Source organism: Pseudophryne corroboree, chromosome 3, assembly GCF_028390025.1.
Source record: "Pseudophryne corroboree isolate aPseCor3 chromosome 3, aPseCor3.hap2, whole genome shotgun sequence".
In the NCBI taxonomy this organism is placed as follows: domain Eukaryota; kingdom Metazoa; phylum Chordata; class Amphibia; order Anura; family Myobatrachidae; genus Pseudophryne; species Pseudophryne corroboree.
In genome coordinates this window covers 115937139-115959638 of record NC_086446.1, presented here as the reverse complement: position 1 = coordinate 115959638, position 22500 = coordinate 115937139, and the positions used below count along the sequence as shown (strand labels likewise).

The following is a 22500-nucleotide window of genomic DNA, read 5'->3' as shown; positions in this document are numbered from 1 at the left end:
GGATGGGAGACCACCTGGGAATACAAGGTGCTGTAGATATTTTTATACTACCAACACCGTTCTGTTGATGCATTCCATTTTCAAATGTATTCATTTATGAACCAGTAGTTAGAAGTAGAAAAGTTCTAACAGAAACCATAAAGCTCATCTACAGCCACACCACACTGGATACGCCCAATCTCATCTGATCTTGGAAGCTAAGCAGTGTTGGTCCTGGTTAGTACTTGGATGGGAGACCACCTGGGAATACAAGGTGCTGTAGATATTTTTATACTACCAACACCGTTCTGTTGATGCATTCCATTTTCAAACGTATTCATTTATGAACCAGTAGTTAGAAGTATAAAAGTTCTAACAGAAACCACAAAGCTCATCTACAGCCACACCACACTGGATACGCCCAATCTCATCTGATCTTGGAAGCTAAGCAGTGTTGGGCCTGGTTAGTACTTGGATCGGAGACCACCTGGGAATACAAGGTGCTGTAGATAATTTTATACTGCCAACACCGTTCTGTTGATGCATTCCATTTTCAAACGTATTCATTTATGAACCAGTAGTTAGAAGTAGAAAAGTTCTAACAGAAACCACAACATTCATCTACAGCCACACCATACTGGATACGCCCAATCTCATCTGATCTTGGAAGCTAAGCAGTGTTGGGCCTGGTTAGTACTTGGATCGGAGACCACCTGGGAATACAAGGTGCTGTAGATAATTTTATACTGCCAACACCGTTCTGTTGATGCATTCAATTTTAAAACGTATTCATTTATGAACCAGTAGTTAGAAGTAGAAAAGTTCTAAAAGAAACCACAAAGCTCATCTACAGCCACACTACACTGGATACGCCCAATCTCATCTGATCTTGGAAGCTAAGCAGTGTTGGGCCTGGTTAGTACTTGGATGGGAGACCACCTGGGAATACAAGGTGGTGTAGATAATTTTATACTGCCAACACCGTTCTGTTGATGCATTCAATTTTAAAACGTATTCATTTATGAACCAGTAGTTAGAAGTAGAAAAGTTCTAACAGAAAACACAACACTCATCTACAGCCACACCAGACTGGATACGCCCAATCTCATCTGATCTTGGAAGCTAAACAGTGTTGGGCCTGGTTAGTACTTGGATGGGAGACCACCTGGGAATACAAGGTGCTGTAGATATTTTTATACTGCCAACACCGTTCTGTTGATGCATTCCATTTTCAAACGTATTCATTTATGAACCAGTAGTCAGAAGTAGAAAAGTTCTAACAGAAACCACAAAGCTCATCTACAGTCACACCACACTGGATACGCCCAATCTCATCTGATCTTGGAAGCTAAGCAGTGTTGGGCCTGGTTAGTACTTGGATGGGAGACCACCTGGGAATACAAGGTGCTGTAGATATTTTTATACTGCCAACACCGTTCTGTTGATGCATTCCATTTTCAAACGTATTCATTTATGAACCAGTAGTTAGAAGTAGAAAAGTTCTAACAGAAACCACAAAGCTCATCTACAGCCACACTGAACTGGATACGCCCAATCTCATCTGATCTTGAAAGCTAAGCAGTGTTGGGCCTGGTTAGTACTTGGATGGGAGACCACCTGGGAATACAAGGTGCTGTAGCTATTTTTATACTGCCAACACCGTTCTGTTGATGCATTCCATTTACAAACTTATTCATTTATGAACCAGTAGTTAGAAGTAGAAAAGTTCTAACAGAAACCACAAAACTCATCTACAGCCACACCACACTGGATACGCCCAATCTCATCTGATCTTGGAAGCTAAGCAGTGTTGGGCCTGGTTAGTACTTGGATGGTAGACCACCTGGGAATACAAGGTGCTGTAGATATTTTTATACTGCCAACACCGTTCTGTTGATGCATTCAATTTTCAAATGTATTCATTTATGAACCAGTAGTTAGAAGTAGAAAAGTTCAAACAGAAACCACAAAGCTCATCTACAGCCACTCCACACTGGATACGCCCAATCTCATCTGATCTTGGAAGCTAAGCAGTGTTGGGCCTGGTTAGTACTTGGATGGGAGACCACCTGGGAATACAAGGTGCTGTAGATATTTTTATACTGCCAACACCGTTCTGTTGATGCATTCCATTTTCAAACGTATTCATTTATGAACCAGTAGTTAGAAGTAGAAAAGTTCTAACCGAAAACACAAAGCTCATCTACAGCCACACCACACTGGATACGCCCAATCTCATCTGATCTTGGAAGCTAAGCAGTGTTGGGCCTGGTTAGTACTTGGATGGGAGACCACCTGGGAATGCAAGGTGCTGTAGATATTTTTATACTGCCAACACCGTTCTGTTGATGCATTCCATTTTCAAACGTATTCATTTATGAACCAGTAGTTAGAAGTAGAAAAGTTCTAACAGAAACCATAAAGCATATCTACAGCCACACCACACTGGATACGCCCAATCTCATCTGATCTTGGAAGCTAAGCAGTGTTGGGCCTGGTTAGTACTTGGATGGGAGTCCACCTGGAAATACAAGGTGCTGTAGATAATTTTATACTGCCAACACCGTTCTGTTGATGCATTCCATTTTAAAACATATTCATTTATGAACCAGTAGTTAGAAGTAGAAAAGTTCTAACAGAAACCACAAAGTTCATCTACAGCCACACCACATTGGATACGCCCAATCTCATCTGATCTTGGAAGCTAAGCAGTGTTGGGCCTGGTTAGTACTTGGATGGGAGTCCACCTGGGAATACAAGGTGCTGTAGATAATTTTATACTGCCAACACCGTTCTGTTGATGCATTCCATTTTAAAACGTATTCATTTATGAACCAGTAGTTAGAAGTAGAAAAGTTCTAACAGAAACCACAAAGTTCATCTACAGACACACCACATTGGATACGCCCAAGCTCATCTGATCTTGGAAGCTAAGCAGTGTTGGGCCTGGTTAGTACTTGGGTGGGAGACCACCTGGGAATACAAGGTGCTGTAGATATTTTTATACTGCCAACACCGTTCTGTTGATGCATTCCATTTTCAAACGTATTCATTTATGAACCAGTAGTTAGAAGTAGAAAAGTTCTAACAGAAACCATAAAACTCATCTACAGCCACACCATACTGGATACGCCCAATCTCATCTGATCTTGGAAGCTAAGCAGTGTTGGGCCTGTTTAGTACTTGGATGGGAGACCACCTGGGAATACAAGGTGCTGTAGATATTTTTATACTGCCAACACCGTTCTGTTGATGCATTCCATTTTCAAACGTATTCATTTATGAACCAGTAGTTAGAAGTAGAAAAGTTCTAACAGAAACCACAAAGCTCATCTACAGCCACACCACACTGGATACGCCCAATCTCATCTGATCTTGGAAGCTAAGCAGTGTTGGGCCTGGTTAGTACTTGGATGGGAGACCACCTGGGAATACAAGGTGCTGTAGATATTTTTATACTGACAACACCGTTCTGTTGATGCATTCCATTTTCAAATGTATTCATTTATGAACCAGTAGTTAGAAGTAGAAAAGTTCTAACAGAAACTGCAAAGCTCATCTACAGCCACACCACACTGGATACGCCCAATCTCATCTGATCTTGGAAGCTAAGCAGTGTTGGGCCTGGTTAGTACTTGGATGGGAGACCACCTGGGAATACAAGGTGCTGTAGATATTTTTATACTGCCAACACCGTTCTGTTGATGCATTCCATTTTCAAATGTATTCATTTATGAAACAGTAGTTAGAAGTAGAAAAGTTCTAACAGAAACCACAAAGCTCATCTACAGCCACACCACACTGGATATGCCCAATCTCATTTGATCTTGGAAGCTAAGCAGTGTTGGGCCTGGTTAGTACTTGGATTGGAGACCACCTGGGAATACAAGGTGCTGTAGATAATTTTATACTGCCAACACCGTTCTGTTGATGCATTCCATTTTAAAATGTATTCATTTATGAACCAGTAGTTAGAAGTAGAAAAGTTCTAACAGAAACCAGAAAGTTCATCTACAGCAACACCACACTGGATACGCCCAATCTCATCTGATCTTGGAAGCTAAGCAGTGTTGGGCCTGGTTAGTACTTGGATGGGATACCACCTGGGAATACAAGGTGCTGTAGATATTTTTATACTACCAACACCGTTCTGTTGATGCATTCCATTTTCAAACGTATTCATTTATGAACCAGTAGTTAGAAGTAGAAAAGTACTAACAGAAACCATAAAGCTCTTCTACAGCCACACCACACTGGATATGCCCAATCTCATCTGATCTTGGAAGCTAAGCAGTGTTGGTCCTGGTCAGTACTTGGATGGGAGACCACCTGGGAATACATAGGTGCTGTAGATATTTTTATACTGCCAACACTGTTCTGTTGTTGCATTCCATTTTCAAACGTATTCATTTATGAACCAGTAGTTAGAAGTAGAAAAGTTCTAACAGAAACAACAAAGCTCATCTACAGCCACACCATACTGGATACGCCCAATCTCACCTGATCTTGGAAGCTAAGCAGTGTTGGGCTTGGTTAGTACTTGGATGGGAGACCACCTGGGAATACAAGGTGCTGTAGATACTTTTATACTGCCAACACCGTTCTGTTGATGCATTCCATTTTCAAACGTATTCATTTATGAACCAGTAGTTAGAAGTAGAAAAGTTCTAACAGAAACCACAAAGCTCATCTACAGCCACACCACATTGGATACGCCCAATCTCATCTGATCTTGGACGCTAAGCAGTGTTGGGCCTGGTTAGTACTTGGATGGGAGACCACCTGGGAATACAAGGTGCTGTAGAAATTTTTATACTACCAACACCGTTCTGTTGATGCATTCCATTTTCAAACTTATTCATTTATGAACCAGTAGTTAGAAGTAGAAAAGTACTAACAGAAACCATAAAGCTCTTCTACAGCCACACCACACTGGATACGCCCAATCTCATCTGATCTTGGAAGCTAAGCAGTGTTGGGCCTGGTTAGTACTTGGATGGGAGACCACCTGGGAATACTAGGTGCTGTAGATAATTTTATACTGCCAACACCGTTCTGTTGATGCATTCCATTTTAAAACTTATTCATTTATGAACCAGTAGTTAGAAGTAGAAAAGTTCTAACAGAAACCAGAAAGTTCATCTACAGCAACACCACACTGGATACGCCCAATCTCATCTGATCTTGGAAGCTAAGCAGTGTTGGGCCTGGTTAGTACTTGAATGGGAGACCACCTGGGAATACAAGGTGCTGAAGATATTTTTATACTGCCAACACCGTTCTGTTGATGCATTCCATTTTCAAACCTATTCATTTATGAACCAGTAGTTAGAAGTAGAAAAGTTCTAACAGAAACCACAAAGCTCATCTACAGCCACACCACACTGGATACGCCCAATCTCATCTGATCTTGGAAGCTAAGCAGTGTTGGGCCTGGTTAGTACTTGGATGGGAGACCACCTGGGAATACAAGGTGCTGTAGATATTTTTATACTGCCAACACCGTTCTGTTGATGCATTCCATTTTCAAATGCATTCATTTATGAACCAGTAGTTAGAAGTAGAAAAGTTCTAACAGAAACTGCAAAGCTCATCTACAGCCACACCACACTGGATACGTCCAATCTCATCTGATCTTGGAAGCTAAGCAGTGTTGGGCCTGGTTAGTACTTGGATGAAAGACCACCTGGGAATACAAGGTGCTGTAGATATTTTTATACTGCCAACACCGTTCTGTTGATGCATTCCATTTTCAAACGTATTCATTTATGAAACAGTAGTTAGAAGTAGAAAAGTTCTAACAGAAACCACAAAGCTCATCTACAGCCACACCACACTGGATATGCCCATTCTCATCTGATCTTGGAAGCTAAGCAGTGTTGGGCCTGGTTAGTACTTGGATGGGAGACCACCTGGGAATACAAGGTGCTGTAGATAATTTTATACTGCCAACACCGTTCTGTTCATGCATTCCATTTTAAAATGTATTCATTTATGAACCAGTAGTTAGAAGTAGAAAAGTTCTAACAGAAACCAGAAAGTTCATCTACAGCAACACCACACTGGATACGCCCAATCTCATCTGATCTTGGAAGCTAAGCAGTGTTGGGCCTGGTTAGTACTTGGATGGGATACCACCTGGGAATACAAGGTGCTGTAGATATTTTTATACTACCAACACCGTTCTGTTGATGCATTCCATTTTCAAACGTATTCATTTATGAACCAGTAGTTAGAAGTAGAAAAGTACTAACAGAAACCATAAAGTTCATCTACAGCCACACCACATTGGATACGCCCAAGCTCATCTGATCTTGGAAGCTAAGCAGTGTTGGGCCTGGTTAGTACTTGGATGGGAGACCACCTGGGAATACAAGGTGCTGTAGATATTTTTATACTGCCAACACCGTTCTGTTGATGCATTCCATTTTCAAACGTATTCATTTATGAACCAGTAGTTAGAAGTAGAAAAGTTCTAACAGAAACCACAAAGCTCATCTACAGCCACACTGAACTGGATACGCCCAATCTCATCTGATCTTGAAAGCTAAGCAGTGTTGGGCCTGGTTAGTACTTGGATGGGAGACCACCTGGGAATACAAGGTGCTGTAGATATTTTTATACTGCCAACACCGTTCTGTTGATGCATTCCATTTACAAACTTATTCATTTATGAACCAGTAGTTAGAAGTAGAAAAGTTCTAACAGAAACCACAAAACTCATCTACAGCCACACCACACTGGATACGCCCAATCTCATCTGATCTTGGAAGCTAAGCAGTGTTGGGCCTGGTTAGTACTTGGATGGTAGACCACCTGGGAATACAAGGTGCTGTAGATATTTTTATACTGCCAACACCGTTCTGTTGATGCATTCAATTTTCAAATGTATTCATTTATGAACCAGTAGTTAGAAGTAGAAAAGTTCAAACAGAAACCACAATGCTCATCTACAGCCACTCCACACTGGATACGCCCAATCTCATCTGATCTTGGAAGCTAAGCAGTGTTGGGCCTGGTTAGTACTTGGATGGGAGACCACCTGGGAATACAAGGTGCTGTAGATATTTTTATACTGCCAACACCGTTCTGTTGATGCATTCCATTTTCAAACGTATTCATTTATGAACCAGTAGTTAGAAGTAGAAAAGTTCTAACCGAAAACACAAAGCTCATCTACAGCCACACCACACTGGATACGCCCAATCTCATCTGATCTTGGAAGCTAAGCAGTGTTGGGCCTGGTTAGTACTTGGATGGGAGACCACCTGGGAATGCAAGGTGCTGTAGATATTTTTATACTGCCAACACCGTTCTGTTGATGCATTCCATTTTCAAACGTATTCATTTATGAACCAGTAGTTAGAAGTAGAAAAGTTCTAACAGAAACCATAAAGCATATCTACAGCCACACCACACTGGATACGCCCAATCTCATCTGATCTTGGAAGCTAAGCAGTGTTGGGCCTGGTTAGTACTTGGATGGGAGTCCACCTGGAAATACAAGGTGCTGTAGATAATTTTATACTGCCAACACCGTTCTGTTGATGCATTCCATTTTAAAACATATTCATTTATGAACCAGTAGTTAGAAGTAGAAAAGTTCTAACAGAAACCACAAAGTTCATCTACAGCCACACCACATTGGATACGCCCAATCTCATCTGATCTTGGAAGCTAAGCAGTGTTGGGCCTGGTTAGTACTTGGATGGGAGACCACCTGGGAATACAAGGTGCTGTAGATATTTTTATACTGCCAACACCGTTCTGTTGATGCATTCCATTTTCAAACGTATTCATTTATGAACCAGTAGTTAGAAGTAGAAAAGTTCTAACAGAAACCACAAAGCTCATCTACAGCCACACCAGACTGGATACACCCAATCTCATCTGATCTTGGAAGCTAAGCAGTGTTGGGCCTGGTTAGTACTTGGATGGGAGTCCACCTGGGAATACAAGGTGCTGTAGATAATTTTATACTGCCAACACCGTTCTGTTGATGCATTCCATTTTAAAACGTATTCATTTATGAACCAGTAGTTAGAAGTAGAAAAGTTCTAACAGAAACCATAAAACTCATCTACAGCCACACTATACTGGATACGCCCAATCTCATCTGATCTTGGAAGCTAAGCAGTGTTGGGCCTGGTTAGTACTTGGATGAAAGACCACCTGGGAATACAAGGTGCTGTAGATATTTTTATACTGCCAACACCGTTCTGTTGATGCATTCCATTTTCAAACGTATTCATTTATGAAACAGTAGTTAGAAGTAGAAAAGTTCTAACAGAAACCACAAAGCTCATCTACAGCCACACCACACTGGATATGCCCATTCTCATCTGATCTTGGAAGCTAAGCAGTGTTGGGCCTGGTTAGTACTTGGATGGGAGACCACCTGGGAATACAAGGTGCTGTAGATAATTTTATACTGCCAACACCGTTCTGTTCATGCATTCCATTTTAAAATGTATTCATTTATGAACCAGTAGTTAGAAGTAGAAAAGTTCTAACAGAAACCAGAAAGTTCATCTACAGCAACACCACACTGGATACGCCCAATCTCATCTGATCTTGGAAGCTAAGCAGTGTTGGGCCTGGTTAGTACTTGGATGGGAGACCACCTGGGAATACAAGGTGCTGTAGATATTTTTATACTGCCAACACCGTTCTGTTGATGCATTCCATTTTCAAACGTATTTATTTATGAACCAGTAGTTAGAAGTAGAAAAGTTCTAACAGAAACCATAAAACTCATCTACAGCCACACCATACTGGATACGCCCAATCTCATCTGATCTTGGAAGCTAAGCAGTGTTGGGCCTGTTTAGTACTTGGATGGGAGACCACCTGGGAATACAAGGTGCTGTAGATATTTTTATACTGCCAACACCGTTCTGTTGATGCATTCCATTTTCAAACGTATTCATTTATGAACCAGTAGTTAGAAGTAGAAAAGTTCTAACAGAAACCACAAAGCTCATCTACAGCCACACCACACTGGATACGCCCAATCTCATCTGATCTTGGAAGCTAAGCAGTGTTGGGCCTGGTTAGTACTTGGATGGGAGACCACCTGGGAATACAAGGTGCTGTAGATATTTTTATACTGCCAACACCGTTCTGTTGATGCATTCCATTTTCAAATGTATTCATTTATGAACCAGTAGTTAGAAGTAGAAAAGTTCTAACAGAAACTGCAAAGCTCATCTACAGCCACACCACACTGGATACGCCCAATCTCATCTGATCTTGGAAGCTAAGCAGTGTTGGGCCTGGTTAGTACTTGGATGGGAGACCACCTGGGAATACAAGGTGCTGTAGATATTTTTATACTGCCAACACCGTTCTGTTGATGCATTCCATTTTCAAATGTATTCATTTATGAAACAGTAGTTAGAAGTAGAAAAGTTCTAACAGAAACCACAAAGCTCATCTACAGCCACACCACACTGGATATGCCCAATCTCATCTGATCTTGGAAGCTAAGCAGTGTTGGGCCTGGTTAGTACTTGGATTGGAGACCACATGGGAATACAAGGTGCTGTAGATAATTTTATACTGCCAACACCGTTCTGTTGATGCATTCCATTTTAAAATGTATTCATTTATGAACCAGTAGTTAGAAGTAGAAAAGTTCTAACAGAAACCAGAAAGTTCATCTACAGCAACACCACACTGGATACGCCCAATCTCATCTGATCTTGGAAGCTAAGCAGTGTTGGGCCTGGTTAGTACTTGGATGGGATACCACCTGGGAATACAAGGTGCTGTAGATATTTTTATACTACCAACACCGTTCTGTTGATGCATTCCATTTTCAAACGTATTCATTTATGAACCAGTAGTTAGAAGTAGAAAAGTACTAACAGAAACCATAAAGCTCTTCTACAGCCACACCACACTGGATATGCCCAATCTCATCTGATCTTGGAAGCTAAGCAGTGTTGGTCCTGGTCAGTACTTGGATGGGAGACCACCTGGGAATACATAGGTGCTGTAGATATTTTTATACTGCCAACACTGTTCTGTTGTTGCATTCCATTTTCAAACGTATTCATTTATGAACCAGTAGTTAGAAGTAGAAAAGTTCTAACAGAAACAACAAAGCTCATCTACAGCCACACCATACTGGATACGCCCAATCTCACCTGATCTTGGAAGCTAAGCAGTGTTGGGCTTGGTTAGTACTTGGATGGGAGACCACCTGGGAATACAAGGTGCTGTAGATATTTTTATACTGCCAACACCGTTCTGTTGATGCATTCCATTTTCAAACGTATTCATTTATGAACCAGTAGTTAGAAGTAGAAAAGTTCTAACAGAAACCACAAAGCTCATCTACAGCCACACCACATTGGATACGCCCAATCTCATCTGATCTTGGACGCTAAGCAGTGTTGGGCCTGGTTAGTACTTGGATGGGAGACCACCTGGGAATACAAGGTGCTGTAGATAATTTTATACTGCCAACACCGTTCTGTTGATGCATTCCATTTTAAAATGTATTCATTTATGAACCAGTAGTTAGAAGTAGAAAAGTTCTAACAGAAACCAGAAAGTTCATCTACAGCAACACCACACTGGATACGCCCAATCTCATCTGATCTTGGAAGCTAAGCAGTGTTGGGCCTGGTTAGTACTTGGATGGGATACCACCTGGGAATACAAGGTGCTGTAGATATTTTTATACTACCAACACCCTTCTGTTGATGCATTCCATTTTCAAACGTATTCATTTATGAACCAGTAGTTAGAAGTAGAAAAGTACTAACAGAAACCATAAAGCTCTTCTACAGCCACACCACACTGGATATGCCCAATCTCATCTGATCTTGGAAGCTAAGCAGTGTTGGTCCTGGTCAGTACTTGGATGGGAGACCACCTGGGAATACATAGGTGCTGTAGATATTTTTATACTGCCAACACTGTTCTGTTGTTGCATTCCATTTTCAAACGTATTCATTTATGAACCAGTAGTTAGAAGTAGAAAAGTTCTAACAGAAACAACAAAGCTCATCTACAGCCACACCATACTGGATACGCCCAATCTCACCTGATCTTGGAAGCTAAGCAGTGTTGGGCTTGGTTAGTACTTGGATGGGAGACCACCTGGGAATACAAGGTGCTGTAGATATTTTTATACTGCCAACACCGTTCTGTTGATGCATTCCATTTTCAAACGTATTCATTTATGAACCAGTAGTTAGAAGTAGAAAAGTTCTAACAGAAACCACAAAGCTCATCTACAGCCACACCACATTGGATACGCCCAATCTCATCTGATCTTGGACGCTAAGCAGTGTTGGGCCTGGTTAGTACTTGGATGGGAGACCACCTGGGAATACAAGGTGCTGTAGAAATTTTTATACTACCAACACCGTTCTGTTGATGCATTCCATTTTCAAACTTATTCATTTATGAACCAGTAGTTAGAAGTAGAAAAGTACTAACAGAAACCATAAAGCTCTTCTACAGCCACACCACACTGGATACGCCCAATCTCATCTGATCTTGGAAGCTAAGCAGTGTTGGGCCTGGTTAGTACTTGGATGGGAGACCACCTGGGAATACTAGGTGCTGTAGATAATTTTATACTGCCAACACCGTTCTGTTGATGCATTCCATTTTAAAACTTATTCATTTATGAACCAGTAGTTAGAAGTAGAAAAGTTCTAACAGAAACCAGAAAGTTCATCTACAGCAACACCACACTGGATACGCCCAATCTCATCTGATCTTGGAAGCTAAGCAGTGTTGGGCCTGGTTAGTACTTGAATGGGAGACCACCTGGGAATACAAGGTGCTGAAGATATTTTTATACTGCCAACACCGTTCTGTTGATGCATTCCATTTTCAAACCTATTCATTTATGAACCAGTAGTTAGAAGTAGAAAAGTTCTAACAGAAACCACAAAGCTCATCTACAGCCACACCACACTGGATACGCCCAATCTCATCTGATCTTGGAAGCTAAGCAGTGTTGGGCCTGGTTAGTACTTGGATGGGAGACCACCTGGGAATACAAGGTGCTGTAGATATTTTTATACTGCCAACACCGTTCTGTTGATGCATTCCATTTTCAAATGCATTCATTTATGAACCAGTAGTTAGAAGTAGAAAAGTTCTAACAGAAACTGCAAAGCTCATCTACAGCCACACCACACTGGATACGCCCAATCTCATCTGATCTTGGAAGCTAAGCAGTGTTGGGCCTGGTTAGTACTTGGATGAAAGACCACCTGGGAATACAAGGTGCTGTAGATATTTTTATACTGCCAACACCGTTCTGTTGATGCATTCCATTTTCAAACGTATTCATTTATGAAACAGTAGTTAGAAGTAGAAAAGTTCTAACAGAAACCACAAAGCTCATCTACAGCCACACCACACTGGATATGCCCATTCTCATCTGATCTTGGAAGCTAAGCAGTGTTGGGCCTGGTTAGTACTTGGATGGGAGACCACCTGGGAATACAAGGTGCTGTAGATAATTTTATACTGCCAACACCGTTCTGTTCATGCATTCCATTTTAAAATGTATTCATTTATGAACCAGTAGTTAGAAGTAGAAAAGTTCTAACAGAAACCAGAAAGTTCATCTACAGCAACACCACACTGGATACGCCCAATCTCATCTGATCTTGGAAGCTAAGCAGTGTTGGGCCTGGTTAGTACTTGGATGGGATACCACCTGGGAATACAAGGTGCTGTAGATATTTTTATACTACCAACACCGTTCTGTTGATGCATTCCATTTTCAAACGTATTCATTTATGAACCAGTAGTTAGAAGTAGAAAAGTACTAACAGAAACCATAAAGTTCATCTACAGCCACACCACATTGGATACGCCCAAGCTCATCTGATCTTGGAAGCTAAGCAGTGTTGGGCCTGGTTAGTACTTGGATGGGAGACCACCTGGGAATACAAGGTGCTGTAGATATTTTTATACTGCCAACACCGTTCTGTTGATGCATTCCATTTTCAAACGTATTTATTTATGAACCAGTAGTTAGAAGTAGAAAAGTTCTAACAGAAACCATAAAACTCATCTACAGCCACACCATACTGGATACGCCCAATCTCATCTGATCTTGGAAGCTAAGCAGTGTTGGGCCTGTTTAGTACTTGGATGGGAGACCACCTGGGAATACAAGGTGCTGTAGATATTTTTATACTGCCAACACCGTTCTGTTGATGCATTCCATTTTCAAACGTATTCATTTATGAACCAGTAGTTAGAAGTAGAAAAGTTCTAACAGAAACCACAAAGCTCATCTACAGCCACACCACACTGGATACGCCCAATCTCATCTGATCTTGGAAGCTAAGCAGTGTTGGGCCTGGTTAGTACTTGGATGGGAGACCACCTGGGAATACAAGGTGCTGTAGATATTTTTATACTGCCAACACCGTTCTGTTGATGCATTCCATTTTCAAATGTATTCATTTATGAACCAGTAGTTAGAAGTAGAAAAGTTCTAACAGAAACTGCAAAGCTCATCTACAGCCACACCACACTGGATACGCCCAATCTCATCTGATCTTGGAAGCTAAGCAGTGTTGGGCCTGGTTAGTACTTGGATGGGAGACCACCTGGGAATACAAGGTGCTGTAGATATTTTTATACTGCCAACACCGTTCTGTTGATGCATTCCATTTTCAAATGTATTCATTTATGAAACAGTAGTTAGAAGTAGAAAAGTTCTAACAGAAACCACAAAGCTCATCTACAGCCACACCACACTGGATATGCCCAATCTCATCTGATCTTGGAAGCTAAGCAGTGTTGGGCCTGGTTAGTACTTGGATTGGAGACCACCTGGGAATACAAGGTGCTGTAGATAATTTTATACTGCCAACACCGTTCTGTTGATGCATTCCATTTTAAAATGTATTCATTTATGAACCAGTAGTTAGAAGTAGAAAAGTTCTAACAGAAACCAGAAAGTTCATCTACAGCAACACCACACTGGATACGCCCAATCTCATCTGATCTTGGAAGCTAAGCAGTGTTGGGCCTGGTTAGTACTTGGATGGGATACCACCTGGGAATACAAGGTGCTGTAGATATTTTTATACTACCAACACCGTTCTGTTGATGCATTCCATTTTCAAACGTATTCATTTATGAACCAGTAGTTAGAAGTAGAAAAGTACTAACAGAAACCATAAAGCTCTTCTACAGCCACACCACACTGGATATGCCCAATCTCATCTGATCTTGGAAGCTAAGCAGTGTTGGTCCTGGTCAGTACTTGGATGGGAGACCACCTGGGAATACATAGGTGCTGTAGATATTTTTATACTGCCAACACTGTTCTGTTGTTGCATTCCATTTTCAAACGTATTCATTTATGAACCAGTAGTTAGAAGTAGAAAAGTTCTAACAGAAACAACAAAGCTCATCTACAGCCACACCATACTGGATACGCCCAATCTCACCTGATCTTGGAAGCTAAGCAGTGTTGGGCTTGGTTAGTACTTGGATGGGAGACCACCTGGGAATACAAGGTGCTGTAGATATTTTTATACTGCCAACACCGTTCTGTTGATGCATTCCATTTTCAAACGTATTCATTTATGAACCAGTAGTTAGAAGTAGAAAAGTTCTAACAGAAACCACAAAGCTCATCTACAGCCACACCACACTGGATACGCCCAATCTCATCTGATCTTGGAAGCTAAGCAGTGTTGGGCCTGGTTAGTACTTGGATGGGAGACCACCTGGGAATACAAGGTGCTGTAGATATTTTTATACTGCCAACACCGTTCTGTTGATGCATTCCATTTTCAAATGCATTCATTTATGAACCAGTAGTTAGAAGTAGAAAAGTTCTAACAGAAACTGCAAAGCTCATCTACAGCCACACCACACTGGATACGCCCAATCTCATCTGATCTTGAAAGCTAAGCAGTGTTGGGCCTGGTTAGTACTTGGATGAAAGACCACCTGGGAATACAAGGTGCTGTAGATATTTTTATACTGCCAACACCGTTCTGTTGATGCATTCCATTTTCAAACGTATTCATTTATGAAACAGTAGTTAGAAGTAGAAAAGTTCTAACAGAAACCACAAAGCTCATCTACAGCCACACCACACTGGATATGCCCATTCTCATCTGATCTTGGAAGCTAAGCAGTGTTGGGCCTGGTTAGTACTTGGATGGGAGACCACCTGGGAATACAAAGTGCTGTAGATAATTTTATACTGCCAACACCGTTCTGTTCATGCATTCCATTTTAAAATGTATTCATTTATGAACCAGTAGTTAGAAGTAGAAAAGTTCTAACAGAAACCAGAAAGTTCATCTACAGCAACACCACACTGGATACGCCCAATCTCATCTGATCTTGGAAGCTAAGCAGTGTTGGGCCTGGTTAGTACTTGGATGGGATAATACCTGGGAATACAAGGTGCTGTAGATATTTTTATACTACCAACACCGTTCTGTTGATGCATTCCATTTTCAAACGTATTCATTTATGAACCAGTAGTTAGAAGTAGAAAAGTACTAACAGAAACCATAAAGTTCATCTACAGCCACACCACATTGGATACGCCCAAGCTCATCTGATCTTGGAAGCTAAGCAGTGTTGGGCCTGGTTAGTACTTGGATGGGAGACCACCTGGGAATACAAGGTGCTGTAGATATTTTTATACTGCCAACACCGTTCTGTTGATGCATTCCATTTTCAAACGTATTTATTTATGAACCAGTAGTTAGAAGTAGAAAAGTTCTAACAGAAACCATAAAACTCATCTACAGCCACACCATACTGGATACGCCCAATCTCATCTGATCTTGGAAGCTAAGCAGTGTTGGGCCTGTTTAGTACTTGGATGGGAGACCACCTGGGAATACAAGGTGCTGTAGATATTTTTATACTGCCAACACCGTTCTGTTGATGCATTCCATTTTCAAACGTATTCATTTATGAACCAGTAGTTAGAAGTAGAAAAGTTCTAACAGAAACCACAAAGCTCATCTACAGCCACACCACACTGGATACGCCCAATCTCATCTGATCTTGGAAGCTAAGCAGTGTTGGGCCTGGTTAGTACTTGGATGGGAGACCACCTGGGAATACAAGGTGCTGTAGATATTTTTATACTGCCAACACCGTTCTGTTGATGCATTCCATTTTCAAATGTATTCATTTATGAAACAGTAGTTAGAAGTAGAAAAGTTCTAACAGAAACCACAAAGCTCATCTACAGCCACACCACACTGGATATGCCCAATCTCATCTGATCTTGGAAGCTAAGCAGTGTTGGGCCTGGTTAGTACTTGGATTGGAGACCACCTGGGAATACAAGGTGCTGTAGATAATTTTATACTGCCAACACCGTTCTGTTGATGCATTCCATTTTAAAATGTATTCATTTATGAACCAGTAGTTAGAAGTAGAAAAGTTCTAACAGAAACCAGAAAGTTCATCTACAGCAACACCACACTGGATACGCCCAATCTCATCTGATCTTGGAAGCTAAGCAGTGTTGGGCCTGGTTAGTACTTGGATGGGATACCACCTGGGAATACAAGGTGCTGTAGATATTTTTATACTACCAACACCGTTCTGTTGATGCATTCCATTTTCAAACGTATTCATTTATGAACCAGTAGTTAGAAGTAGAAAAGTACTAACAGAAACCATAAAGCTCTTCTACAGTCACACCACACTGGATATGCCCAATCTCATCTGATCTTGGAAGCTAAGCAGTGTTGGTCCTGGTCAGTACTTGGATGGGAGACCACCTGGGAATACATAGGTGCTGTAGATATTTTTATACTGCCAACACTGTTCTGTTGTTGCATTCCATTTTCAAACGTATTCATTTATGAACCAGTAGTTAGAAGTAGAAAAGTTCTAACAGAAACAACAAAGCTCATCTACAGCCACACCATACTGGATACGCCCAATCTCACCTGATCTTGGAAGGTAAGCAGTGTTGGGCTTGGTTAGTACTTGGATGGGAAACCACCTGGGAATACAAGGTGCTGTAGATATTTTTATACTGCCAACACCGTTCTGTTGATGCATTCCATTTTCAAACGTATTCATTTATGAACCAGTAGTTAGAAGTAGAAAAGTTCTAACAGAAACCACAAAGCTCATCTACAGCCACACCACATTGGATACGCCCAATCTCATCTGATCTTGGACGCTAAGCAGTGTTGGGCCTGGTTAGTACTTGGATGGGAGACCACCTGGGAATACAAGGTGCTGTAGAAATTTTTATACTACCAACACCGTTCTGTTGATGCATTCCATTTTCAAACTTATTCATTTATGAACCAGTAGTTAGAAGTAGAAAAGTACTAACAGAAACCATAAAGCTCTTCTACAGCCACACCACACTGGATACGCCCAATCTCATCTGATCTTGGAAGCTAAGCAGTGTTGGGCCTGGTTAGTACTTGGATGGGAGACCACCTGGGAATACTAGGTGCTGTAGATAATTTTATACTGCCAACACCGTTCTGTTGATGCATTCCATTTTAAAACTTATTCATTTATGAACCAGTAGTTAGAAGTAGAAAAGTTCTAACAGAAACCAGAAAGTTCATCTACAGCAACACCACACTGGATACGCCCAATCTCATCTGATCTTGGAAGCTAAGCAGTGTTGGGCCTGGTTAGTACTTGAATGGGAGACCACCTGGGAATACAAGGTGCTGAAGATATTTTTATACTGCCAACACCGTTCTGTTGATGCATTCCATTTTCAAACCTATTCATTTATGAACCAGTAGTTAGAAGTAGAAAAGTTCTAACAGAAACCACAAAGCTCATCTACAGCCACACCACACTGGATACGCCCAATCTCATCTGATCTTGGAAGCTAAGCAGTGTTGGGCCTGGTTAGTACTTGGATGGGAGACCACCTGGGAATACAAGGTGCTGTAGATATTTTTATACTGCCAACACCGTTCTGTTGATGCATTCCATTTTCAAACGTATTCATTTATGAAACAGTAGTTAGAAGTAGAAAAGTTCTAACAGAAACCACAAAGCTCATCTACAGCCACACCACACTGGATATGCCCATTCTCATCTGATCTTGGAAGCTAAGCAGTGTTGGGCCTGGTTAGTACTTGGATGGGAGACCACCTGGGAATACAAGGTGCTGTAGATAATTTTATACTGCCAACACCGTTCTGTTCATGCATTCCATTTTAAAATGTATTCATTTATGAACCAGTAGTTAGAAGTAGAAAAGTTCTAACAGAAACCAGAAAGTTCATCTACAGCAACACCACACTGGATACGCCCAATCTCATCTGATCTTGGAAGCTAAGCAGTGTTGGGCCTGGTTAGTACTTGGATGGGATACCACCTGGGAATACAAGGTGCTGTAGATATTTTTATACTACCAACACCGTTCTGTTGATGCATTCCATTTTCAAACGTATTCATTTATGAACCAGTAGTTAGAAGTAGAAAAGTACTAACAGAAACCATAAAGTTCATCTACAGCCACACCACATTGGATACGCCCAAGCTCATCTGATCTTGGAAGCTAAGCAGTGTTGGGCCTGGTTAGTACTTGGATGGGAGACCACCTGGGAATACAAGGTGCTGTAGATATTTTTATACTGCCAACACCGTTCTGTTGATGCATTCCATTTTCAAACGTATTTATTTATGAACCAGTAGTTAGAAGTAGAAAAGTTCTAACAGAAACCATAAAACTCATCTACAGCCACACCATACTGGATACGCCCAATCTCATCTGATCTTGGAAGCTAAGCAGTGTTGGGCCTGTTTAGTACTTGGATGGGAGACCACCTGGGAATACAAGGTGCTGTAGATATTTTTATACTGCCAACACCGTTCTGTTGATGCATTCCATTTTCAAACGTATTCATTTATGAACCAGTAGTTAGAAGTAGAAAAGTTCTAACAGAAACCACAAAGCTCATCTACAGCCACACCACACTGGATACGCCCAATCTCATCTGATCTTGGAAGCTAAGCAGTGTTGGGCCTGGTTAGTACTTGGATGGGAGACCACCTGGGAATACAAGGTGCTGTAGATATTTTTATACTGCCAACACCGTTCTGTTGATGCATTCCATTTTCAAATGTATTCATTTATGAACCAGTAGTTAGAAGTAGAAAAGTTCTAACAGAAACTGCAAAGCTCATCTACAGCCACACCACACTGGATACGCCCAATCTCATCTGATCTTGGAAGCTAAGCAGTGTTGGGCCTGGTTAGTACTTGGATGGGAGACCACCTGGGAATACAAGGTGCTGTAGATATTTTTATACTGCCAACACCGTTCTGTTGATGCATTCCATTTTCAAATGTATTCATTTATGAAACAGTAGTTAGAAGTAGAAAAGTTCTAACAGAAACCACAAAGCTCATCTACAGCCACACCACACTGGATATGCCCAATCTCATCTGATCTTGGAAGCTAAGCAGTGTTGGGCCTGGTTAGTACTTGGATTGGAGACCACCTGGGAATACAAGGTGCTGTAGATAATTTTATACTGCCAACACCGTTCTGTTGATGCATTCCATTTTAAAATGTATTCATTTATGAACCAGTAGTTAGAAGTAGAAAAGTTCTAACAGAAACCAGAAAGTTCATCTACAGCAACACCACACTGGATACGCCCAATCTCATCTGATCTTGGAAGCTAAGCAGTGTTGGGCCTGGTTAGTACTTGGATGGGATACCACCTGGGAATACAAGGTGCTGTAGATATTTTTATACTACCAACACCGTTCTGTTGATGCATTCCATTTTCAAACGTATTCATTTATGAACCAGTAGTTAGAAGTAGAAAAGTACTAACAGAAACCATAAAGCTCTTCTACAGCCACACCACACTGGATATGCCCAATCTCATCTGATCTTGGAAGCTAAGCAGTGTTGGTCCTGGTCAGTACTTGGATGGGAGACCACCTGGGAATACATAGGTGCTGTAGATATTTTTATACTGCCAACACTGTTCTGTTGTTGCATTCCATTTTCAAACGTATTCATTTATGAACCAGTAGTTAGAAGTAGAAAAGTTCTAACAGAAACAACAAAGCTCATCTACAGCCACACCATACTGGATACGCCCAATCTCACCTGATCTTGGAAGCTAAGCAGTGTTGGGCTTGGTTAGTACTTGGATGGGAGACCACCTGGGAATACAAGGTGCTGTAGATATTTTTATACTGCCAACACCGTTCTGTTGATGCATTCCATTTTCAAACGTATTCATTTATGAACCAGTAGTTAGAAGTAGAAAAGTTCTAACAGAAACCACAAAGCTCATCTACAGCCACACCACATTGGATACGCCCAATCTCATCTGATCTTGGACGCTAAGCAGTGTTGGGCCTGGTTAGTACTTGGATGGGAGACCACCTGGGAATACAAGGTGCTGTAGAAATTTTTATACTACCAACACCGTTCTGTTGATGCATTCCATTTTCAAACTTATTCATTTATGAACCAGTAGTTAGAAGTAGAAAAGTACTAACAGAAACCATAAAGCTCTTCTACAGCCACACCACACTGGATACGCCCAATCTCATCTGATCTTGGAAGCTAAGCAGTGTTGGGCCTGGTTAGTACTTGGATGGGAGACCACCTGGGAATACTAGGTGCTGTAGATAATTTTATACTGCCAACACCGTTCTGTTGATGCATTCCATTTTAAAACTTATTCATTTATGAACCAGTAGTTAGAAGTAGAAAAGTTCTAACAGAAACCAGAAAGTTCATCTACAGCAACACCACACTGGATACGCCCAATCTCATCTGATCTTGGAAGCTAAGCAGTGTTGGGCCTGGTTAGTACTTGGATGGGAGACCACCTAGGAATACAAGGTGCTGTAGATATTTTTATACTGCCAACACCGTTCTGTTGATGCATTCCATTTTCAAATGCATTCATTTATGAACCAGTAGTTAGAAGTAGAAAAGTTCTAACAGAAACTGCAAAGCTCATCTACAGCCACACCACACTGGATACGCCCAATCTCATCTGATCTTGGAAGCTAAGCAGTGTTGGGCCTGGTTAGTACTTGGATGGGAGACCACCTAGGAATACAAGGTGCTGTAGATATTTTTATACTGCCAACACCGTTCTGTTGATGCATTCCATTTTCAAACGTATTCATTTATGAAACAGTAGTTAGAAGTAGAAAAGTTCTAACAGAAACCACAAAGCTCATCTACAGCCACACCACACTGGATATGCCCAATCTCATCTGATCTTGGAAGCTAAGCAGTGTTGGGCCTGGTTAGTACTTGGATTGGAGACCACCTGGGAATACAAGGTGCTGTAGATAATTTTATACTGCCAACACCGTTCTGTTGATGCATTCCATTTTAAAATGTATTCATTTATGAACCAGTAGTTAGAAGTAGGAAAGTTCTAACAGAAACCAGAAAGTTCATCTACAGCAATACCAGACTGGATACGCCCAATCTCATCTGATCTTGGAAGCTAAGCAGTGTTGGGCCTGGTTAGTACTTGGATGGGATACCACCTGGGAATACAAGGTGCTGTAGATATTTTTATACTGCCAACACCGTTCTGTTGATGCATTCCATTTTCAAACGTATTCATTTATGAACCAGTAGTTAGAAGTAGAAAAGTTCTAACAGAAACCACAAAGCTCATCTACAGCCACACCACATTGGATACGCCCAATCTCATCTGATCTTGGACGCTAAGCAGTGTTGGGCATGGTTAGTACTTGGATGGGAGACCACCTGGGAATACAAGGTGTTGTAGATATTTTTATACTGCCAACACCGTTCTGTTGATGCATTCCATTTTCAAACGTATTCATTTATGAACCAGTAGTTAGAAGTAGAAAAGTTCTAACAGAAACCACAAAACTCATCTACAGCCACACCAAACTGGATACGCCCAATCTCGTCTGATCTTGGAAGCTAAGCAGTGTTGGGCCTTGTTAGTACTTGGATGGGAGACCACCTGGGAATACAAGGTGCTGTAGATATTTTTATACTGCCAACACTGTTCTGTTGATGCATTCCATTTTCAAATGTATTCATTTATGAACCAGTAGTTAGAAGTAGAAAAGTTCTAACAGAAACCACAAAGTTCATCTACAGCCACACCATACTGGATACGCCCAAACTCACCTGATCTTGGAAGCTAAGCAGTGTTGGGCCTGGTTAGTACTTGGATTGGAGACCACCTGGGAATACAAGGTGCTGTAGATAATTTTATACTGCCAACACCGTTCTGTTGATGCATTCCATTTTAAAATGTATTAATTTATGAACCAGTAATTAGAAGTAGAAAAGTTCTAACAGAAACCAGAAAGTTCATCTACAGCAACACCACACTGGATACGCCCAATCTCATCTGATCTTGGAAGCTAAGCAGTGTTGGGCCTGGTTAGTACTTGGATGGGATACCACCTGGGAATACAAGGTGCTGTAGATATTTTTATACTACCAACACCGTTCTGTTGATGCATTCCATTTTCAAACGTATTCATTTATGAACCAGTAGGTAGAAGTAGAA

General features: G+C 41.2%; 81 non-coding genes and 19 pseudogenes across 81 annotated transcripts in view; all 100 read left to right on the top strand.

Annotated features, from left to right (window-relative positions):
- LOC135065459 (5S ribosomal RNA) overlaps positions 1 to 39 on the top strand; it is a 119-nt gene extending 80 nt beyond the window's left edge. Inside the window, exon 1 of the ribosomal RNA XR_010251742.1 lies at positions 1 to 39. This exon is cut by the window's left edge and continues 80 nt beyond it. This is a non-coding gene — a ribosomal RNA (5S ribosomal RNA).
- Positions 40 to 146: 107 nt separating this feature from the next.
- On the top strand, positions 147 to 265 carry LOC135063128 (5S ribosomal RNA). The gene has a single exon (XR_010249466.1). It is a non-coding gene; the product is annotated as a 5S ribosomal RNA (ribosomal RNA).
- Positions 266 to 372: 107 nt separating this feature from the next.
- LOC135069925 (5S ribosomal RNA) lies at positions 373 to 491 on the top strand. The gene has a single exon (XR_010256104.1). It is a non-coding gene; the product is annotated as a 5S ribosomal RNA (ribosomal RNA).
- Positions 492 to 598: 107 nt separating this feature from the next.
- On the top strand, positions 599 to 717 carry LOC134886906 (5S ribosomal RNA; annotated as a pseudogene).
- Positions 718 to 824: 107 nt separating this feature from the next.
- On the top strand, positions 825 to 943 carry LOC134884303 (5S ribosomal RNA). The gene has a single exon (XR_010168455.1). It is a non-coding gene; the product is annotated as a 5S ribosomal RNA (ribosomal RNA).
- A 107-nt stretch (positions 944 to 1050) lies between these two features.
- Positions 1051 to 1169, top strand: LOC135069268 (5S ribosomal RNA). Its single transcript, XR_010255454.1, has one exon. It is a non-coding gene; the product is annotated as a 5S ribosomal RNA (ribosomal RNA).
- Positions 1170 to 1276: 107 nt separating this feature from the next.
- LOC134901471 (5S ribosomal RNA) lies at positions 1277 to 1395 on the top strand. Its single transcript, XR_010174962.1, has one exon. It is a non-coding gene; the product is annotated as a 5S ribosomal RNA (ribosomal RNA).
- A 107-nt stretch (positions 1396 to 1502) lies between these two features.
- On the top strand, positions 1503 to 1621 carry LOC134891400 (5S ribosomal RNA; annotated as a pseudogene).
- A 107-nt stretch (positions 1622 to 1728) lies between these two features.
- On the top strand, positions 1729 to 1847 carry LOC135061472 (5S ribosomal RNA). Its single transcript, XR_010247851.1, has one exon. It is a non-coding gene; the product is annotated as a 5S ribosomal RNA (ribosomal RNA).
- A 107-nt stretch (positions 1848 to 1954) lies between these two features.
- LOC135060627 (5S ribosomal RNA) lies at positions 1955 to 2073 on the top strand. Its single transcript, XR_010247020.1, has one exon. It is a non-coding gene; the product is annotated as a 5S ribosomal RNA (ribosomal RNA).
- Positions 2074 to 2180: 107 nt separating this feature from the next.
- On the top strand, positions 2181 to 2299 carry LOC134901882 (5S ribosomal RNA). The gene has a single exon (XR_010175358.1). It is a non-coding gene; the product is annotated as a 5S ribosomal RNA (ribosomal RNA).
- Positions 2300 to 2406: 107 nt separating this feature from the next.
- Positions 2407 to 2525, top strand: LOC135068903 (5S ribosomal RNA). Its single transcript, XR_010255094.1, has one exon. It is a non-coding gene; the product is annotated as a 5S ribosomal RNA (ribosomal RNA).
- Positions 2526 to 2632: 107 nt separating this feature from the next.
- Positions 2633 to 2751, top strand: LOC135063777 (5S ribosomal RNA). Its single transcript, XR_010250100.1, has one exon. It is a non-coding gene; the product is annotated as a 5S ribosomal RNA (ribosomal RNA).
- Positions 2752 to 2858: 107 nt separating this feature from the next.
- Positions 2859 to 2977, top strand: LOC134889931 (5S ribosomal RNA; annotated as a pseudogene).
- A 107-nt stretch (positions 2978 to 3084) lies between these two features.
- LOC135061299 (5S ribosomal RNA) lies at positions 3085 to 3203 on the top strand. Its single transcript, XR_010247685.1, has one exon. It is a non-coding gene; the product is annotated as a 5S ribosomal RNA (ribosomal RNA).
- Positions 3204 to 3310: 107 nt separating this feature from the next.
- On the top strand, positions 3311 to 3429 carry LOC134897624 (5S ribosomal RNA). The gene has a single exon (XR_010172130.1). It is a non-coding gene; the product is annotated as a 5S ribosomal RNA (ribosomal RNA).
- Positions 3430 to 3536: 107 nt separating this feature from the next.
- Positions 3537 to 3655, top strand: LOC134897613 (5S ribosomal RNA). Its single transcript, XR_010172129.1, has one exon. It is a non-coding gene; the product is annotated as a 5S ribosomal RNA (ribosomal RNA).
- Positions 3656 to 3762: 107 nt separating this feature from the next.
- On the top strand, positions 3763 to 3881 carry LOC134887212 (5S ribosomal RNA; annotated as a pseudogene).
- A 107-nt stretch (positions 3882 to 3988) lies between these two features.
- Positions 3989 to 4107, top strand: LOC135064728 (5S ribosomal RNA). Its single transcript, XR_010251029.1, has one exon. It is a non-coding gene; the product is annotated as a 5S ribosomal RNA (ribosomal RNA).
- A 107-nt stretch (positions 4108 to 4214) lies between these two features.
- On the top strand, positions 4215 to 4334 carry LOC134891955 (5S ribosomal RNA; annotated as a pseudogene).
- A 107-nt stretch (positions 4335 to 4441) lies between these two features.
- LOC134884665 (5S ribosomal RNA) lies at positions 4442 to 4560 on the top strand. Its single transcript, XR_010168803.1, has one exon. It is a non-coding gene; the product is annotated as a 5S ribosomal RNA (ribosomal RNA).
- Positions 4561 to 4667: 107 nt separating this feature from the next.
- On the top strand, positions 4668 to 4786 carry LOC135070852 (5S ribosomal RNA). The gene has a single exon (XR_010257003.1). It is a non-coding gene; the product is annotated as a 5S ribosomal RNA (ribosomal RNA).
- Positions 4787 to 4893: 107 nt separating this feature from the next.
- LOC134902110 (5S ribosomal RNA) lies at positions 4894 to 5012 on the top strand. The gene has a single exon (XR_010175584.1). It is a non-coding gene; the product is annotated as a 5S ribosomal RNA (ribosomal RNA).
- A 107-nt stretch (positions 5013 to 5119) lies between these two features.
- Positions 5120 to 5238, top strand: LOC134885840 (5S ribosomal RNA). The gene has a single exon (XR_010169944.1). It is a non-coding gene; the product is annotated as a 5S ribosomal RNA (ribosomal RNA).
- A 107-nt stretch (positions 5239 to 5345) lies between these two features.
- LOC134897602 (5S ribosomal RNA) lies at positions 5346 to 5464 on the top strand. Its single transcript, XR_010172127.1, has one exon. It is a non-coding gene; the product is annotated as a 5S ribosomal RNA (ribosomal RNA).
- A 107-nt stretch (positions 5465 to 5571) lies between these two features.
- On the top strand, positions 5572 to 5690 carry LOC134890105 (5S ribosomal RNA; annotated as a pseudogene).
- Positions 5691 to 5797: 107 nt separating this feature from the next.
- On the top strand, positions 5798 to 5916 carry LOC135070098 (5S ribosomal RNA). The gene has a single exon (XR_010256273.1). It is a non-coding gene; the product is annotated as a 5S ribosomal RNA (ribosomal RNA).
- Positions 5917 to 6023: 107 nt separating this feature from the next.
- On the top strand, positions 6024 to 6142 carry LOC135064727 (5S ribosomal RNA). Its single transcript, XR_010251028.1, has one exon. It is a non-coding gene; the product is annotated as a 5S ribosomal RNA (ribosomal RNA).
- A 107-nt stretch (positions 6143 to 6249) lies between these two features.
- LOC135068708 (5S ribosomal RNA) lies at positions 6250 to 6368 on the top strand. The gene has a single exon (XR_010254901.1). It is a non-coding gene; the product is annotated as a 5S ribosomal RNA (ribosomal RNA).
- A 107-nt stretch (positions 6369 to 6475) lies between these two features.
- On the top strand, positions 6476 to 6594 carry LOC134888525 (5S ribosomal RNA; annotated as a pseudogene).
- A 107-nt stretch (positions 6595 to 6701) lies between these two features.
- LOC135061471 (5S ribosomal RNA) lies at positions 6702 to 6820 on the top strand. Its single transcript, XR_010247850.1, has one exon. It is a non-coding gene; the product is annotated as a 5S ribosomal RNA (ribosomal RNA).
- A 107-nt stretch (positions 6821 to 6927) lies between these two features.
- Positions 6928 to 7046, top strand: LOC135060626 (5S ribosomal RNA). The gene has a single exon (XR_010247019.1). It is a non-coding gene; the product is annotated as a 5S ribosomal RNA (ribosomal RNA).
- A 107-nt stretch (positions 7047 to 7153) lies between these two features.
- Positions 7154 to 7272, top strand: LOC134901881 (5S ribosomal RNA). The gene has a single exon (XR_010175357.1). It is a non-coding gene; the product is annotated as a 5S ribosomal RNA (ribosomal RNA).
- Positions 7273 to 7379: 107 nt separating this feature from the next.
- LOC135068902 (5S ribosomal RNA) lies at positions 7380 to 7498 on the top strand. The gene has a single exon (XR_010255093.1). It is a non-coding gene; the product is annotated as a 5S ribosomal RNA (ribosomal RNA).
- A 107-nt stretch (positions 7499 to 7605) lies between these two features.
- LOC134902265 (5S ribosomal RNA) lies at positions 7606 to 7724 on the top strand. The gene has a single exon (XR_010175733.1). It is a non-coding gene; the product is annotated as a 5S ribosomal RNA (ribosomal RNA).
- A 107-nt stretch (positions 7725 to 7831) lies between these two features.
- LOC135067267 (5S ribosomal RNA) lies at positions 7832 to 7950 on the top strand. Its single transcript, XR_010253487.1, has one exon. It is a non-coding gene; the product is annotated as a 5S ribosomal RNA (ribosomal RNA).
- Positions 7951 to 8057: 107 nt separating this feature from the next.
- Positions 8058 to 8176, top strand: LOC134891516 (5S ribosomal RNA; annotated as a pseudogene).
- Positions 8177 to 8283: 107 nt separating this feature from the next.
- On the top strand, positions 8284 to 8402 carry LOC135070097 (5S ribosomal RNA). Its single transcript, XR_010256272.1, has one exon. It is a non-coding gene; the product is annotated as a 5S ribosomal RNA (ribosomal RNA).
- Positions 8403 to 8509: 107 nt separating this feature from the next.
- Positions 8510 to 8628, top strand: LOC135060018 (5S ribosomal RNA). Its single transcript, XR_010246411.1, has one exon. It is a non-coding gene; the product is annotated as a 5S ribosomal RNA (ribosomal RNA).
- A 107-nt stretch (positions 8629 to 8735) lies between these two features.
- Positions 8736 to 8854, top strand: LOC135061298 (5S ribosomal RNA). Its single transcript, XR_010247684.1, has one exon. It is a non-coding gene; the product is annotated as a 5S ribosomal RNA (ribosomal RNA).
- Positions 8855 to 8961: 107 nt separating this feature from the next.
- On the top strand, positions 8962 to 9080 carry LOC134897591 (5S ribosomal RNA). The gene has a single exon (XR_010172126.1). It is a non-coding gene; the product is annotated as a 5S ribosomal RNA (ribosomal RNA).
- Positions 9081 to 9187: 107 nt separating this feature from the next.
- On the top strand, positions 9188 to 9306 carry LOC134897580 (5S ribosomal RNA). The gene has a single exon (XR_010172125.1). It is a non-coding gene; the product is annotated as a 5S ribosomal RNA (ribosomal RNA).
- Positions 9307 to 9413: 107 nt separating this feature from the next.
- Positions 9414 to 9532, top strand: LOC134886585 (5S ribosomal RNA). Its single transcript, XR_010170667.1, has one exon. It is a non-coding gene; the product is annotated as a 5S ribosomal RNA (ribosomal RNA).
- A 107-nt stretch (positions 9533 to 9639) lies between these two features.
- On the top strand, positions 9640 to 9758 carry LOC135064726 (5S ribosomal RNA). Its single transcript, XR_010251027.1, has one exon. It is a non-coding gene; the product is annotated as a 5S ribosomal RNA (ribosomal RNA).
- A 107-nt stretch (positions 9759 to 9865) lies between these two features.
- LOC134891954 (5S ribosomal RNA) lies at positions 9866 to 9985 on the top strand (annotated as a pseudogene).
- Positions 9986 to 10092: 107 nt separating this feature from the next.
- Positions 10093 to 10211, top strand: LOC134884664 (5S ribosomal RNA). The gene has a single exon (XR_010168802.1). It is a non-coding gene; the product is annotated as a 5S ribosomal RNA (ribosomal RNA).
- Positions 10212 to 10318: 107 nt separating this feature from the next.
- Positions 10319 to 10437, top strand: LOC135065351 (5S ribosomal RNA). Its single transcript, XR_010251633.1, has one exon. It is a non-coding gene; the product is annotated as a 5S ribosomal RNA (ribosomal RNA).
- Positions 10438 to 10544: 107 nt separating this feature from the next.
- On the top strand, positions 10545 to 10663 carry LOC135064724 (5S ribosomal RNA). Its single transcript, XR_010251026.1, has one exon. It is a non-coding gene; the product is annotated as a 5S ribosomal RNA (ribosomal RNA).
- Positions 10664 to 10770: 107 nt separating this feature from the next.
- On the top strand, positions 10771 to 10890 carry LOC134891953 (5S ribosomal RNA; annotated as a pseudogene).
- Positions 10891 to 10997: 107 nt separating this feature from the next.
- On the top strand, positions 10998 to 11116 carry LOC134884663 (5S ribosomal RNA). The gene has a single exon (XR_010168801.1). It is a non-coding gene; the product is annotated as a 5S ribosomal RNA (ribosomal RNA).
- Positions 11117 to 11223: 107 nt separating this feature from the next.
- Positions 11224 to 11342, top strand: LOC135070851 (5S ribosomal RNA). Its single transcript, XR_010257002.1, has one exon. It is a non-coding gene; the product is annotated as a 5S ribosomal RNA (ribosomal RNA).
- Positions 11343 to 11449: 107 nt separating this feature from the next.
- Positions 11450 to 11568, top strand: LOC134902098 (5S ribosomal RNA). Its single transcript, XR_010175573.1, has one exon. It is a non-coding gene; the product is annotated as a 5S ribosomal RNA (ribosomal RNA).
- A 107-nt stretch (positions 11569 to 11675) lies between these two features.
- Positions 11676 to 11794, top strand: LOC134885838 (5S ribosomal RNA). The gene has a single exon (XR_010169942.1). It is a non-coding gene; the product is annotated as a 5S ribosomal RNA (ribosomal RNA).
- A 107-nt stretch (positions 11795 to 11901) lies between these two features.
- LOC134897569 (5S ribosomal RNA) lies at positions 11902 to 12020 on the top strand. Its single transcript, XR_010172124.1, has one exon. It is a non-coding gene; the product is annotated as a 5S ribosomal RNA (ribosomal RNA).
- A 107-nt stretch (positions 12021 to 12127) lies between these two features.
- LOC134885257 (5S ribosomal RNA) lies at positions 12128 to 12246 on the top strand. Its single transcript, XR_010169374.1, has one exon. It is a non-coding gene; the product is annotated as a 5S ribosomal RNA (ribosomal RNA).
- Positions 12247 to 12353: 107 nt separating this feature from the next.
- Positions 12354 to 12472, top strand: LOC135070096 (5S ribosomal RNA). Its single transcript, XR_010256271.1, has one exon. It is a non-coding gene; the product is annotated as a 5S ribosomal RNA (ribosomal RNA).
- A 107-nt stretch (positions 12473 to 12579) lies between these two features.
- On the top strand, positions 12580 to 12698 carry LOC135064722 (5S ribosomal RNA). The gene has a single exon (XR_010251024.1). It is a non-coding gene; the product is annotated as a 5S ribosomal RNA (ribosomal RNA).
- Positions 12699 to 12805: 107 nt separating this feature from the next.
- Positions 12806 to 12924, top strand: LOC135068707 (5S ribosomal RNA). The gene has a single exon (XR_010254900.1). It is a non-coding gene; the product is annotated as a 5S ribosomal RNA (ribosomal RNA).
- A 107-nt stretch (positions 12925 to 13031) lies between these two features.
- Positions 13032 to 13150, top strand: LOC135061297 (5S ribosomal RNA). The gene has a single exon (XR_010247683.1). It is a non-coding gene; the product is annotated as a 5S ribosomal RNA (ribosomal RNA).
- Positions 13151 to 13257: 107 nt separating this feature from the next.
- On the top strand, positions 13258 to 13376 carry LOC134897557 (5S ribosomal RNA). The gene has a single exon (XR_010172123.1). It is a non-coding gene; the product is annotated as a 5S ribosomal RNA (ribosomal RNA).
- Positions 13377 to 13483: 107 nt separating this feature from the next.
- LOC134897546 (5S ribosomal RNA) lies at positions 13484 to 13602 on the top strand. Its single transcript, XR_010172122.1, has one exon. It is a non-coding gene; the product is annotated as a 5S ribosomal RNA (ribosomal RNA).
- Positions 13603 to 13709: 107 nt separating this feature from the next.
- LOC134885476 (5S ribosomal RNA) lies at positions 13710 to 13828 on the top strand. Its single transcript, XR_010169589.1, has one exon. It is a non-coding gene; the product is annotated as a 5S ribosomal RNA (ribosomal RNA).
- A 107-nt stretch (positions 13829 to 13935) lies between these two features.
- LOC135064721 (5S ribosomal RNA) lies at positions 13936 to 14054 on the top strand. Its single transcript, XR_010251023.1, has one exon. It is a non-coding gene; the product is annotated as a 5S ribosomal RNA (ribosomal RNA).
- A 107-nt stretch (positions 14055 to 14161) lies between these two features.
- On the top strand, positions 14162 to 14281 carry LOC134891952 (5S ribosomal RNA; annotated as a pseudogene).
- A 107-nt stretch (positions 14282 to 14388) lies between these two features.
- LOC134884662 (5S ribosomal RNA) lies at positions 14389 to 14507 on the top strand. The gene has a single exon (XR_010168800.1). It is a non-coding gene; the product is annotated as a 5S ribosomal RNA (ribosomal RNA).
- Positions 14508 to 14614: 107 nt separating this feature from the next.
- Positions 14615 to 14733, top strand: LOC134897535 (5S ribosomal RNA). Its single transcript, XR_010172121.1, has one exon. It is a non-coding gene; the product is annotated as a 5S ribosomal RNA (ribosomal RNA).
- A 107-nt stretch (positions 14734 to 14840) lies between these two features.
- On the top strand, positions 14841 to 14959 carry LOC134889717 (5S ribosomal RNA; annotated as a pseudogene).
- A 107-nt stretch (positions 14960 to 15066) lies between these two features.
- LOC134890087 (5S ribosomal RNA) lies at positions 15067 to 15185 on the top strand (annotated as a pseudogene).
- A 107-nt stretch (positions 15186 to 15292) lies between these two features.
- On the top strand, positions 15293 to 15411 carry LOC134892035 (5S ribosomal RNA; annotated as a pseudogene).
- A 107-nt stretch (positions 15412 to 15518) lies between these two features.
- LOC135068706 (5S ribosomal RNA) lies at positions 15519 to 15637 on the top strand. Its single transcript, XR_010254899.1, has one exon. It is a non-coding gene; the product is annotated as a 5S ribosomal RNA (ribosomal RNA).
- A 107-nt stretch (positions 15638 to 15744) lies between these two features.
- LOC135061296 (5S ribosomal RNA) lies at positions 15745 to 15863 on the top strand. Its single transcript, XR_010247682.1, has one exon. It is a non-coding gene; the product is annotated as a 5S ribosomal RNA (ribosomal RNA).
- Positions 15864 to 15970: 107 nt separating this feature from the next.
- LOC134897523 (5S ribosomal RNA) lies at positions 15971 to 16089 on the top strand. Its single transcript, XR_010172119.1, has one exon. It is a non-coding gene; the product is annotated as a 5S ribosomal RNA (ribosomal RNA).
- A 107-nt stretch (positions 16090 to 16196) lies between these two features.
- LOC134885475 (5S ribosomal RNA) lies at positions 16197 to 16315 on the top strand. The gene has a single exon (XR_010169588.1). It is a non-coding gene; the product is annotated as a 5S ribosomal RNA (ribosomal RNA).
- Positions 16316 to 16422: 107 nt separating this feature from the next.
- On the top strand, positions 16423 to 16541 carry LOC135064720 (5S ribosomal RNA). The gene has a single exon (XR_010251022.1). It is a non-coding gene; the product is annotated as a 5S ribosomal RNA (ribosomal RNA).
- A 107-nt stretch (positions 16542 to 16648) lies between these two features.
- LOC134892893 (5S ribosomal RNA) lies at positions 16649 to 16768 on the top strand (annotated as a pseudogene).
- Positions 16769 to 16875: 107 nt separating this feature from the next.
- LOC134890463 (5S ribosomal RNA) lies at positions 16876 to 16994 on the top strand (annotated as a pseudogene).
- A 107-nt stretch (positions 16995 to 17101) lies between these two features.
- Positions 17102 to 17220, top strand: LOC135070850 (5S ribosomal RNA). The gene has a single exon (XR_010257001.1). It is a non-coding gene; the product is annotated as a 5S ribosomal RNA (ribosomal RNA).
- Positions 17221 to 17327: 107 nt separating this feature from the next.
- Positions 17328 to 17446, top strand: LOC134902086 (5S ribosomal RNA). The gene has a single exon (XR_010175561.1). It is a non-coding gene; the product is annotated as a 5S ribosomal RNA (ribosomal RNA).
- Positions 17447 to 17553: 107 nt separating this feature from the next.
- On the top strand, positions 17554 to 17672 carry LOC134885837 (5S ribosomal RNA). The gene has a single exon (XR_010169941.1). It is a non-coding gene; the product is annotated as a 5S ribosomal RNA (ribosomal RNA).
- A 107-nt stretch (positions 17673 to 17779) lies between these two features.
- Positions 17780 to 17898, top strand: LOC134897512 (5S ribosomal RNA). The gene has a single exon (XR_010172118.1). It is a non-coding gene; the product is annotated as a 5S ribosomal RNA (ribosomal RNA).
- A 107-nt stretch (positions 17899 to 18005) lies between these two features.
- LOC135070095 (5S ribosomal RNA) lies at positions 18006 to 18124 on the top strand. The gene has a single exon (XR_010256270.1). It is a non-coding gene; the product is annotated as a 5S ribosomal RNA (ribosomal RNA).
- Positions 18125 to 18231: 107 nt separating this feature from the next.
- Positions 18232 to 18350, top strand: LOC135064719 (5S ribosomal RNA). Its single transcript, XR_010251021.1, has one exon. It is a non-coding gene; the product is annotated as a 5S ribosomal RNA (ribosomal RNA).
- Positions 18351 to 18457: 107 nt separating this feature from the next.
- Positions 18458 to 18576, top strand: LOC135068705 (5S ribosomal RNA). Its single transcript, XR_010254898.1, has one exon. It is a non-coding gene; the product is annotated as a 5S ribosomal RNA (ribosomal RNA).
- A 107-nt stretch (positions 18577 to 18683) lies between these two features.
- Positions 18684 to 18802, top strand: LOC135061295 (5S ribosomal RNA). Its single transcript, XR_010247681.1, has one exon. It is a non-coding gene; the product is annotated as a 5S ribosomal RNA (ribosomal RNA).
- A 107-nt stretch (positions 18803 to 18909) lies between these two features.
- LOC134897501 (5S ribosomal RNA) lies at positions 18910 to 19028 on the top strand. Its single transcript, XR_010172117.1, has one exon. It is a non-coding gene; the product is annotated as a 5S ribosomal RNA (ribosomal RNA).
- Positions 19029 to 19135: 107 nt separating this feature from the next.
- Positions 19136 to 19254, top strand: LOC134897490 (5S ribosomal RNA). Its single transcript, XR_010172116.1, has one exon. It is a non-coding gene; the product is annotated as a 5S ribosomal RNA (ribosomal RNA).
- Positions 19255 to 19361: 107 nt separating this feature from the next.
- On the top strand, positions 19362 to 19480 carry LOC134885474 (5S ribosomal RNA). Its single transcript, XR_010169587.1, has one exon. It is a non-coding gene; the product is annotated as a 5S ribosomal RNA (ribosomal RNA).
- Positions 19481 to 19587: 107 nt separating this feature from the next.
- Positions 19588 to 19706, top strand: LOC135064718 (5S ribosomal RNA). Its single transcript, XR_010251020.1, has one exon. It is a non-coding gene; the product is annotated as a 5S ribosomal RNA (ribosomal RNA).
- Positions 19707 to 19813: 107 nt separating this feature from the next.
- Positions 19814 to 19933, top strand: LOC134891951 (5S ribosomal RNA; annotated as a pseudogene).
- A 107-nt stretch (positions 19934 to 20040) lies between these two features.
- Positions 20041 to 20159, top strand: LOC134884661 (5S ribosomal RNA). Its single transcript, XR_010168799.1, has one exon. It is a non-coding gene; the product is annotated as a 5S ribosomal RNA (ribosomal RNA).
- Positions 20160 to 20266: 107 nt separating this feature from the next.
- LOC135070849 (5S ribosomal RNA) lies at positions 20267 to 20385 on the top strand. The gene has a single exon (XR_010257000.1). It is a non-coding gene; the product is annotated as a 5S ribosomal RNA (ribosomal RNA).
- A 107-nt stretch (positions 20386 to 20492) lies between these two features.
- Positions 20493 to 20611, top strand: LOC134902075 (5S ribosomal RNA). The gene has a single exon (XR_010175550.1). It is a non-coding gene; the product is annotated as a 5S ribosomal RNA (ribosomal RNA).
- A 107-nt stretch (positions 20612 to 20718) lies between these two features.
- LOC135065710 (5S ribosomal RNA) lies at positions 20719 to 20837 on the top strand. Its single transcript, XR_010251983.1, has one exon. It is a non-coding gene; the product is annotated as a 5S ribosomal RNA (ribosomal RNA).
- Positions 20838 to 20944: 107 nt separating this feature from the next.
- Positions 20945 to 21063, top strand: LOC135060447 (5S ribosomal RNA). The gene has a single exon (XR_010246841.1). It is a non-coding gene; the product is annotated as a 5S ribosomal RNA (ribosomal RNA).
- A 107-nt stretch (positions 21064 to 21170) lies between these two features.
- On the top strand, positions 21171 to 21289 carry LOC134885473 (5S ribosomal RNA). The gene has a single exon (XR_010169586.1). It is a non-coding gene; the product is annotated as a 5S ribosomal RNA (ribosomal RNA).
- A 107-nt stretch (positions 21290 to 21396) lies between these two features.
- LOC135069744 (5S ribosomal RNA) lies at positions 21397 to 21515 on the top strand. Its single transcript, XR_010255928.1, has one exon. It is a non-coding gene; the product is annotated as a 5S ribosomal RNA (ribosomal RNA).
- Positions 21516 to 21622: 107 nt separating this feature from the next.
- LOC134889890 (5S ribosomal RNA) lies at positions 21623 to 21741 on the top strand (annotated as a pseudogene).
- Positions 21742 to 21848: 107 nt separating this feature from the next.
- On the top strand, positions 21849 to 21967 carry LOC135060140 (5S ribosomal RNA). Its single transcript, XR_010246530.1, has one exon. It is a non-coding gene; the product is annotated as a 5S ribosomal RNA (ribosomal RNA).
- Positions 21968 to 22074: 107 nt separating this feature from the next.
- Positions 22075 to 22193, top strand: LOC134893419 (5S ribosomal RNA; annotated as a pseudogene).
- Positions 22194 to 22300: 107 nt separating this feature from the next.
- Positions 22301 to 22419, top strand: LOC135064717 (5S ribosomal RNA). Its single transcript, XR_010251019.1, has one exon. It is a non-coding gene; the product is annotated as a 5S ribosomal RNA (ribosomal RNA).
- Positions 22420 to 22500: the final 81 nt, after the last annotated feature.